The 9,155-nt window shown below is 36.4% G+C and overlaps 1 protein-coding gene across 4 annotated transcripts in view; it reads right to left on the bottom strand.

Annotated features, from left to right (window-relative positions):
* LOC116849070 (protein vein) overlaps positions 1–9,155 on the bottom strand; it is a 934,475-nt gene that overhangs the window by 282,771 nt on the left and 642,549 nt on the right. The window lies entirely within an intron of this gene.

The following is a 9,155-nucleotide window of genomic DNA, read 5'->3' on the forward strand; positions in this document are numbered from 1 at the left end:
AGAGAGAGAGAGAGAGAGAGAGAGAGAGAGAGAGAGAGAGAGAGAGAGAGAGAGGGAGGGAGAGAAGGAGGGGGGAGAGGGAAAGAGAAATATACATATAGAAAGAAAGAGGGAGAAGGAAACAGAAATATATATATATATATATATATATATATATATATATATATATATATATATTGAGGAAAAAATATTTGGTATTTGTAACTATAATTTCAGAAAAAATGATTACTATAAATTATGCTCGAGGAAACTATTTTTTATTAAATTCTACTACAATATTAGGGATAATAACCTTATATCTATGTTATTACTACTATTAGCGTGTTAGAACAACCAAAAAATATGGTTGGGATCAAAAATAACTATAAATCTAGTTAGATCAATTATTTTTTTCTCTCAGGGTGTGTATATATATATATATATATATATATATATATATATATATATATATATATACAGGGTGTCCCGTATCACCTTCACAATCTCTCGTGAGGACGTAGAGCAGATTGAGATGAACACAAAAGTCCTATACCATTTTGAGATATTCTCAATAATAGTCGAGATATTAATTAAAAAAGATTGGTGAATGATAATGCGCGATACAGTAGATGAGCTGCAGTTGCGCCGACTATCGTTATATACTTGTACATTAAGTCAAGCTGAACAAAAAAGTCCTCTACAATTTTACAAATGACAATATAGATTTTTAGATATTAATCAGAGAAAATTGTTACATGATTATGTACCATAATGCAAATTTTCTTTAATTAATATTCTAAAAATCTATGTTGTTATTTGCAAAATGGTAGGGGACTTTTTCGTTCAGTTTGACTTAATGTACAAGTATATATATATATATAGAGAGAGAGAGAGAGAGAGAGAGAGAGGAGATCCGAGAAATCGCGCGTCGTTGATTCGTATTCGCGGTCGGTCGCAACAAAATCCGGGGCTTCAATTATCACGTCGCGAGATCGACTCGATGGCACGTCCATCAATTGACTTGACCGATTTTCATTTCGTCAATCACCCGTCGCGCGGAGCCGAGAGGAGCGAAGCGCCGCAGCCCGAAATTAACTGTCGGCCGGCTCGCATTACATCGAATTTATTGACGCGTCGATAACGAAATTAAATAGTCGATTTGCCAGCGGAGAGCGCGGAGCCGTTGACGCGTGCCGCGGTAATGGTTCAATAAGCTCGGTCGGCGAATCGGAAATTCGGCTCGTTATTAGCCGCGATGGGAGTTTCGGCGGCCGATCCCACCGCCTCGCCACCATTACGGTCGAGTGTGTTATCCGCGATTTTATGTCTGCCGGATTTTCCGTCTCCCGCGATTGCCTGCCTGCCGTCGCGGTCGGCGAAACGCCCGGCTAGTGTTTATTATCGGGAGTTACGGGGCAGTTACTTCATCCTCCGCGTGTGATTCATCGCGTCGCCACCGATTTGCGTTACGCTAAGCCGATTCTAAGTTGCGTCTCAATCAACTGCTTGATTGCTCGTGCCGAAAACTCCCGTGATTACGCGACCGCGCTGACAGCTAGGTAGGTACCGTACGTAGTCGCTAACGAAATTAAACGGAGTCGATCGCGACGCGACGTTCGTCGAACGTGAGAGGACGTGAAATTAGAGAGGAATTAATTCCCGAGATTGGTACAAAGGGAGGGTCGGGGCACTCACTCAACCTGCATAATCTCGTTGTATATCGATTTCGTTTATTGGGTGGTTAAAGCGGATAGTTAAAAAGAGAGAGAAAGATATTTTTAAACGTTTTTTACTACTTTTACTAATATAATAAAGTAAATTATAACATAACACATAAATAAATAAAATATATATGTAAAAAAATAAGTACACATTATATTTGATATAAAGGCAATAGCTATTCATATGACAATACATTATTCTCTTGAATATCTTCGAAATATGAAAATAGAAGAAAAATTTACGTAACAATTTATCTAACAAAATTATCTTAACAATTTAGTAAACAGGCAACCTAAAATTTATTTAACAAAAATTATATGGTAACGGTAGTTTCATAACACTTGTTTTGCATTAACACCAATGATCATTATTTCGATCACTTTCCATAGAGGAGACCAGATTTATTTGGCTCAAAGAGTATTGTCGGTTATATGCTTTGTGTTTATGTATTTATTGTTGAAGGAATAGTGAAAATGAAATCGCAAATGATCCTTTTGGAACGCAGATACTTTTCTTTCATTTACGAAATTAAAAGATTTACGAAATCTTTACGGGCGAAATATTGATTTTTTTTTATAAAATTTACGTTCTATTTGCTGTGCAGAATTACATATGCTTTTACATGATAAAAATACGAGAATGAATTGGAGCATTGTTGAATGCTTGACAAAAACGATAAAAAATTTCAGAGTTGACATTTGGAGTGTCAATCAGCCTGTTAGACACTGTCAATTAAAGTCAATATTTTCCTGAAAACAAAGATTTGTAGCTTATATATACTGAACGCGAGTTTTGCTCCGCTCAGAGAAATTTTGAAGAATATTGTTGTACCTTTGTGTTTCTCTCAGTTTAAGAATGTCGGAAAAGTTTCCTGAAAGACTTTTACATATGCGTGGTTAGCTTTTCCGCTAAATATAATAAAACAAAATAACACACATTTACGTAAATTCTGTATGTACTATAAGAAATATGAAAAGGACAACCTGATTGTATTAGTGTGTGACGATCGTCTTTGCATTATCGACATTTTTCAGGTTCGTCATGGACTTCAACATCCCCTTCAAACCGTGTCTAAAATTAGAACTTAAGCCATAGATTTAAACTCTAAACCTTAAACCATAAAAAATTGAATCACATCGATTATTTTCCTCATATTTGACTGCGATTGGTCAATTTCTTACGGCTTAAGGTTTAAAGCTTAAGTCTTATAACATAAGTTCTCATTGTAGATATTACTTAAAGATCTAATAGGACTGTAAAGACCTTTCAAAGAGCTCTTGGACTTATTAATTAGGATACACATGTATTTTATATGTGATTTTATTTTGAGTTAGTGCTTGATCCGATGCCAGGGCCACATTTCAGATGTTCGTATTTCGGTTATCACAAAAAAGAATACACGGTTCACAGGATCGTTGCGTAGAAACATAGAAGAAGATTGTCTCCATCAAGTACAGTTAATTACAACAATTAGTTGTTTGAGAAATTGTAATCTCGAAATTCTAAAAAATATGCCATCTGGTTTTCTTTAAATATAAACCTCCCTCATTTATATGTAATCACGCGTTAATAAAATATTTTTTGTCATAACTAAGTTTTATCGATCTTGTGTCATTTTTTGTCATAGATTATTTCATTATCCTGAATAGCCGTTATAAAAAATGAACGCAACATTCCACTAAAAAAAATAACAATAAACCATTACATAAACAATCTTATTAACAACAATCAAATTAACAAACATTAAATTCAAAATTAAATTACATTAAATTCAACAAATATTAACAAACATTAAAAAATAACAAACATTACAACACGTTAAAAGAATGTAACAATAAACTTTAAAATAGATGTAACATTTCATTTAAAAGAAAAAAAAAACAAAGATAACTTTCAGATCTTCAATATTACTGCACTTAGGGAGAAAGTGTTACCACCATAAGACGTTAACTTCTGTGTCATGTAATCTGTTAGATAAATTTTCCTTTTGCTCTCATATTACGAAAGTATTCAAGGTGGTAAAAGTCAAAAGGCCTGGCGTTGCATATGATAGAAACTGAGATGTGTATAACTTGTGATGTCTTAATTTAACAAAAAAAGTGGCAACACGTATATAAAGTTATTTTACCCACACAGCACGTAATATCGCAGAAATATCACAGCAATATCATATTTTCATTGCAATATTAGGGAATATAACAGAAATAATGCTGGAACATTACTAAGATATCACAGTAATATTAAAATGTCCGCGGCAAATACATCACAGTAATATAATGGTGAAAATCACAATGATATTACTGTGAGAAAATCATAATATTTAAAAAAATATAATTACATATTCCTAGTTTTCTCATGTTTCATAAACTACTAACGTATCGAAGGTTGTCAAATATACTCCAAACTTTCGTGAAATCCTTCCAGCGATAATTTCGATCCCAAGCAGTATACACCACTGGTCACCCTCCATGTCCTGCCCGCATTAAACTGTTGCTTAACCTGACGATCGAGCGCGAACGCGGTGACTCTGATGACTCCAACGATGTTCTTACAATTCATGCTTATATAATGTATCCTTATAGTGTTCACAGTACATTATAATATACTTAGCAAACATCAAATAACAGTTATATAATTTTTACTTAGTGTTTGTTGGATAATTTGCTGATAGATATTGAAACAATGCAACAACATTCGATATGCGATAAATATTGATATAATGTAGTGAACCAGTGATTTTTAACAAAATGTTATAATGATTAATCCAAACAAAAAAATAAAAAAATCTAAGAAAATCCAAATTAAGCAAATCGAAATACTAAATTTTAAAAGAAACTTTTAAAAAATACTATTTCTGTAAGGGAAGGTGACTTCAAATGACGCCGTAATAACGTTTTAATGATGTATATAATGTCAAAGAAATTGATATGTCAATTGATGTCACCATTTTATTTAGAATATGATATATTGCTATAATTTAACTATAATATTGCAAATATATAAGTGTAATATTTCAATGATATAAATGTATAATATTTCAATGATATAAGTATGTAATACTGCAGTAATATTTCTGTAATATTTCAATGATATATATAAAAGTGCAATATTTCAGTAATATTTCTGTAATATTTCACTGTGATAATATTACCACTATATTGCAATATCACTGCAATATTTCTGCAATATTACGTGCTGTGTGGGTATCGACAACATTGTAGAAGTAACTACTGCAATAACTATATAATTACATTGACAAAGCATCTCTCTCCCAACCGGAAGTTTCCGTTCTTTCTCTTTTTGTTTCGAAGTCTCTCTGTGCCGTTCGCACGACTATGAAACAGTGGCGCATGAGGTCAGGGATTAACTCGTTAGCTTTGTGGCACGTTTGACACCTCCCAGTCCTCGGATTCATCGATTCTTCTAATGCGATCACGCTGCCGTACCTTTATCCACTCGTGGGCCACCAAATGGCGCGTTAACTCGTTTCACGTTAGGTCGAGTTTATCGGCGTCGAATAATGGAATTAGACGGCCGATTTGTCGGTAGGGGAAAGAGAGAGAGAGAGAGGGGCTGCGCGCGCGAGAATCGCAAACTCGCGCCATATCGTCACGTCTGAGTAACTTCGACTCGGGCGCGCCGTGGAGAAGCGACGGATTAACTTATTATTATCTTCGCCGGGATTTCGAAATCCGAACCGAGCCGCTTCCACGGGCTGAATGGTTGCTACGGGTCTCAAAGAGATTCCATAAAGTTCGGGGCCAGGAAGTTTTCGCCCTCTTTGCCTCCTTCCTCGCCTCCCTCGGCTCCTCCGGGAAAATCGGAGTCCCGACTATCCACGGCGTAAGCTCCCGCCGCCCGTGGCGCGCTGAGCGCGACCTGAAATTTCTGGACTTTCTTTTAGTTTGGGGCAAACTCGTTTTTCCGTGCGGAAAGAGCCGGGATCTCTCCTCTCTCTCTCTTTCTCGCGGACGCGCGCGCGCGCGCCCGCGACCTCCTTCCACGAAAGTTCCATATTTTCGAACGTGCGGGGTGAACAAATTTAATAAGTTCAAGTGCACGTACGCGCGACGATGAAACTCGGTTGACGAGGCCGACAAAAGTAATCCCGATCGCGCCGGCGATCACACCTCGTTTCTGATTCTCGCGTATTTCTCGCGGATATTTTCACCCGGAGTCTCTCCGAGATCGGCGTAATTCCGGTGAATTCGAGATTCCCGACATCGCGAAGAGTACGGAAACTGGTAGGTGCAGTTTTTTTATTTTTGCGTTTCGCGTCACAGGTTAAACGTGCGGATCGATCGTGTCGCCGGGAAGCTATCGAGGATATTTTCCCCGCGTCCGTGGCGCTTCTCCTTTTTCACCTACATTTGTGACGGATTTTATCTCCGACTCTCCGAGATAATTTTGCAAACTCGGAGAAGAATTCGAAGTGAAATCTCGCGTTACTCGATAGAGGGAGAAGGGAGACGAGAGATTTTTTCGCGTCTCCGGAACGTCGAGACGCGGCGCGAAAGACCGGGTAGTCAGGAGAGAGGTGCCTTCTGGAGCTGAAAAAGACGTCCCTTCTCCTTGGAGTGGAGTCGCGTGCGACGACCCACGTGTCGCTATGCCAGAAATCTCCGCTAAGATTTCATTTCATTTACTTTCCTCTGTATTACTCGCCGCCGGACCCGAGCAGGTGGACACTTCCCGGCGCTTCCGTTTTATCTTCCCTCGTCGTAGCTTACGTATCAACGTCAAAGGTCGAGGAAAAGGGGGCTCCGGGGGAGCGCTACGCGCCATAATTAAACGTTTGCATTTTTTAACTGCCTCTACTCGACACCGACTAACGAGCTACTGCCGGTGCAGCGGAACGAGTTGCAAGCTATTAACTTCAGTCGTGAACGAATAGATTGTCGTACGATAAGAATGTTTTATATCCCGACTGTGCGCCGTGAAGATTTTTTCATATCTCTCGCGCGTGAATTTCAGAAAATGCAACGCCCGTCCTTTCTTCCCGTTCTTAACGAGTTCATTTTAATTGCGCATTGGTTTACAGCTCATGCATTTGCCTAATCAAGCGTACGCTGCAGTGAGAGTCTCGAGAGTGATCAAAGTCTCGCAAAACGAACTGGAATAAAATCCATATTGCAAATTTCTCGGGATCCAATTTGATTTCCTAAAATAGTTATGGATCGTATGGACATTTCCCAAACTTTCCCAAGCATAGGTTCCGATTAGATTATCCAAACTTGTTCCGAACAAATTCATCGCGATATCAGTTGGTAATCCCATTCTTATCTTAACTATAGAAAATTTTCTGGAATCTATCCCGACTTTCTAAATAATTGAAGTTGTGATTCGAAGTGGAAAACACAAAGGCAGAAGAAAAGTTGTGTGGAAAAGATGAAAGAAGAAGTGAGAAGACACAGATAACAAAGTAATAATTAGCGCTTTCATAATTATAATTTATAGAAACATAAGAGGTCTGTTCTTTTTAAAATATACGGGCTATTGTAGGCCATTCTTACAATTTATCAGCTGTTAATTATAGACAATTACAATACGCTTGAATGTTTAATGTGTGTTACTAAAGTTTTATATTTAACATAAAAATGTAGAATATGTTATTTTATAGGAAATATTTATATTTTTTTTCAAGAAGAGATTGAATATTTAAAACAGTTCACTATATATGTGTTATTCACATGTTTTTATTTATACTTGTAAAGTGTGTATATAAATACTCAAAGTATATATCAGATATTTTTCAATGTAAATATAAAATACTATTCGAAAGAAGAAAAAAAGTATTGAGAAGACGCTTGGTAGAGAAAATAGAATTTGTTTGAATTTCCCACTTAAAATCGTATTTTTGAAATATTACGCTTCTTTAATCCAGTTCATTTTATAGATTTCCTAATTAGAATTCATCATTTATTTAAGAAGTCGGGATTTCAATGAAATTCCAGAACTTTCTATGAGAGAGGTTCTAATTTGAAACGTAACTATGTAAAAATTTATCTAGGTTCTAATTTGAAATGTAACTATGTAAAAATTTATCTGGGTTCTAATTCGATTTCGCAAAAAGCCATCTGATCGAAAATTCTACGAAGATTAGATTATAAATGTAATGTTTTAAAAATGCGACTCTCTTTCTCCAAGTGGAAAGCCGAAATAGATTCTATTTTTTCGACTGGATGTTTTCCCAAAGTTTTCTTTCTTTTGATTCCATTTTATATTTAAGATGAACGAAACATTTGAAACATTTTTAGTATTTATACCTATTTCATAAACATTTAAAAATCTTAAATACTCAAACTGTTTTAAATATTTTGTTCAATATTTTCTTAAAATAAATTTTAAATGTCTTATGTCTGATAACAAAGCATTATATATTATATCTTTGCTTTGTATATGAGAAACTTTAACTTTAACAATAAATATTCAAATGTATCGTAATGATTCAAAATTAAATTATTCTGTAATGACAGGTCATGTAAAATATCTAGACCATTATACGGTCATTCTTATATTCGGAGATATTTTATTTAATCTAAATATAAAACAAAAATTAGAAAAATGTTAGGCGGAGCAAACATGTTCAGGTTTCCCAATTAACAAGAAAATCTCAATTTTATTTATTTGGGAAATCAGAATAAACTTCAATAAAATCACAGAAAATTGGCTACAGTTCGAGTAAGGGTGGGATTTCCAATTGATATCGAAATACGATACACCTATTTCAGATTTGGATAATTTGATCGGAATTTATACGATAATTAGAGATGTTTTAAAAATTTCCGTGCGGGCATCAACACGGTATCGATTGAAAAAACCGCTAGTTTCTATATTATTTTCTGTTTCGATTCTCGGCGGAGAATTCATGTTTGAGATAAGAAAGGGATTTCTAGTTCTCGTATCGTAATAGGGTACCCAATCCTGAAACAAACTTGAGCATTCTAATCGGAATCTATGTTGTATCTGGTAAAATCTGGAGATATTTCTATGCAAGAAGTAACTTGGACAGAAGAAGAACGTTAATTATCGCTCGGGACCCGAACGTGGCGGCGGTAAAAGTAGACTTCATGAATGGAAAAAGAAAAAAAAAACATTTGTGAGCCATGTACGATGATGTACGGTATGGAAGGCTTTAACGAAATTAATACTCGTTGGCAAGCGTCACGTGCGCGAATACCGCTGTCGTAGCATTACATCGTGTCGGTCGAATTGCGCCGGGCTTTTTTTCGCCGCGGTCAGTAATGAAATCCGTTCGCAGCGGTCATAAATTACGAGGAAAATCGCGGGTGGTCGACGTAGTATTACGCGAGAAGCGTTTAACAGCAAGTCTCTGACCACGATCTTCACAAAGAGACGTCGACACGAGATTAATTGCGGTGTAAACGCGCAGAGAGAGCGAGAGAGAGAGAGAGAGAGAGAGAGAGAGAGAGAGAGAGAGAGAGAGAGAGAGA

The sequence above is a fragment of the Odontomachus brunneus genome, unplaced genomic scaffold (genome assembly GCF_010583005.1).
Source record: "Odontomachus brunneus isolate Ranch 3 - 2012 unplaced genomic scaffold, Obru_v1 Obru_scaffold_105, whole genome shotgun sequence".
In the NCBI taxonomy this organism is placed as follows: Eukaryota; Metazoa; Arthropoda; class Insecta; order Hymenoptera; family Formicidae; genus Odontomachus; species Odontomachus brunneus.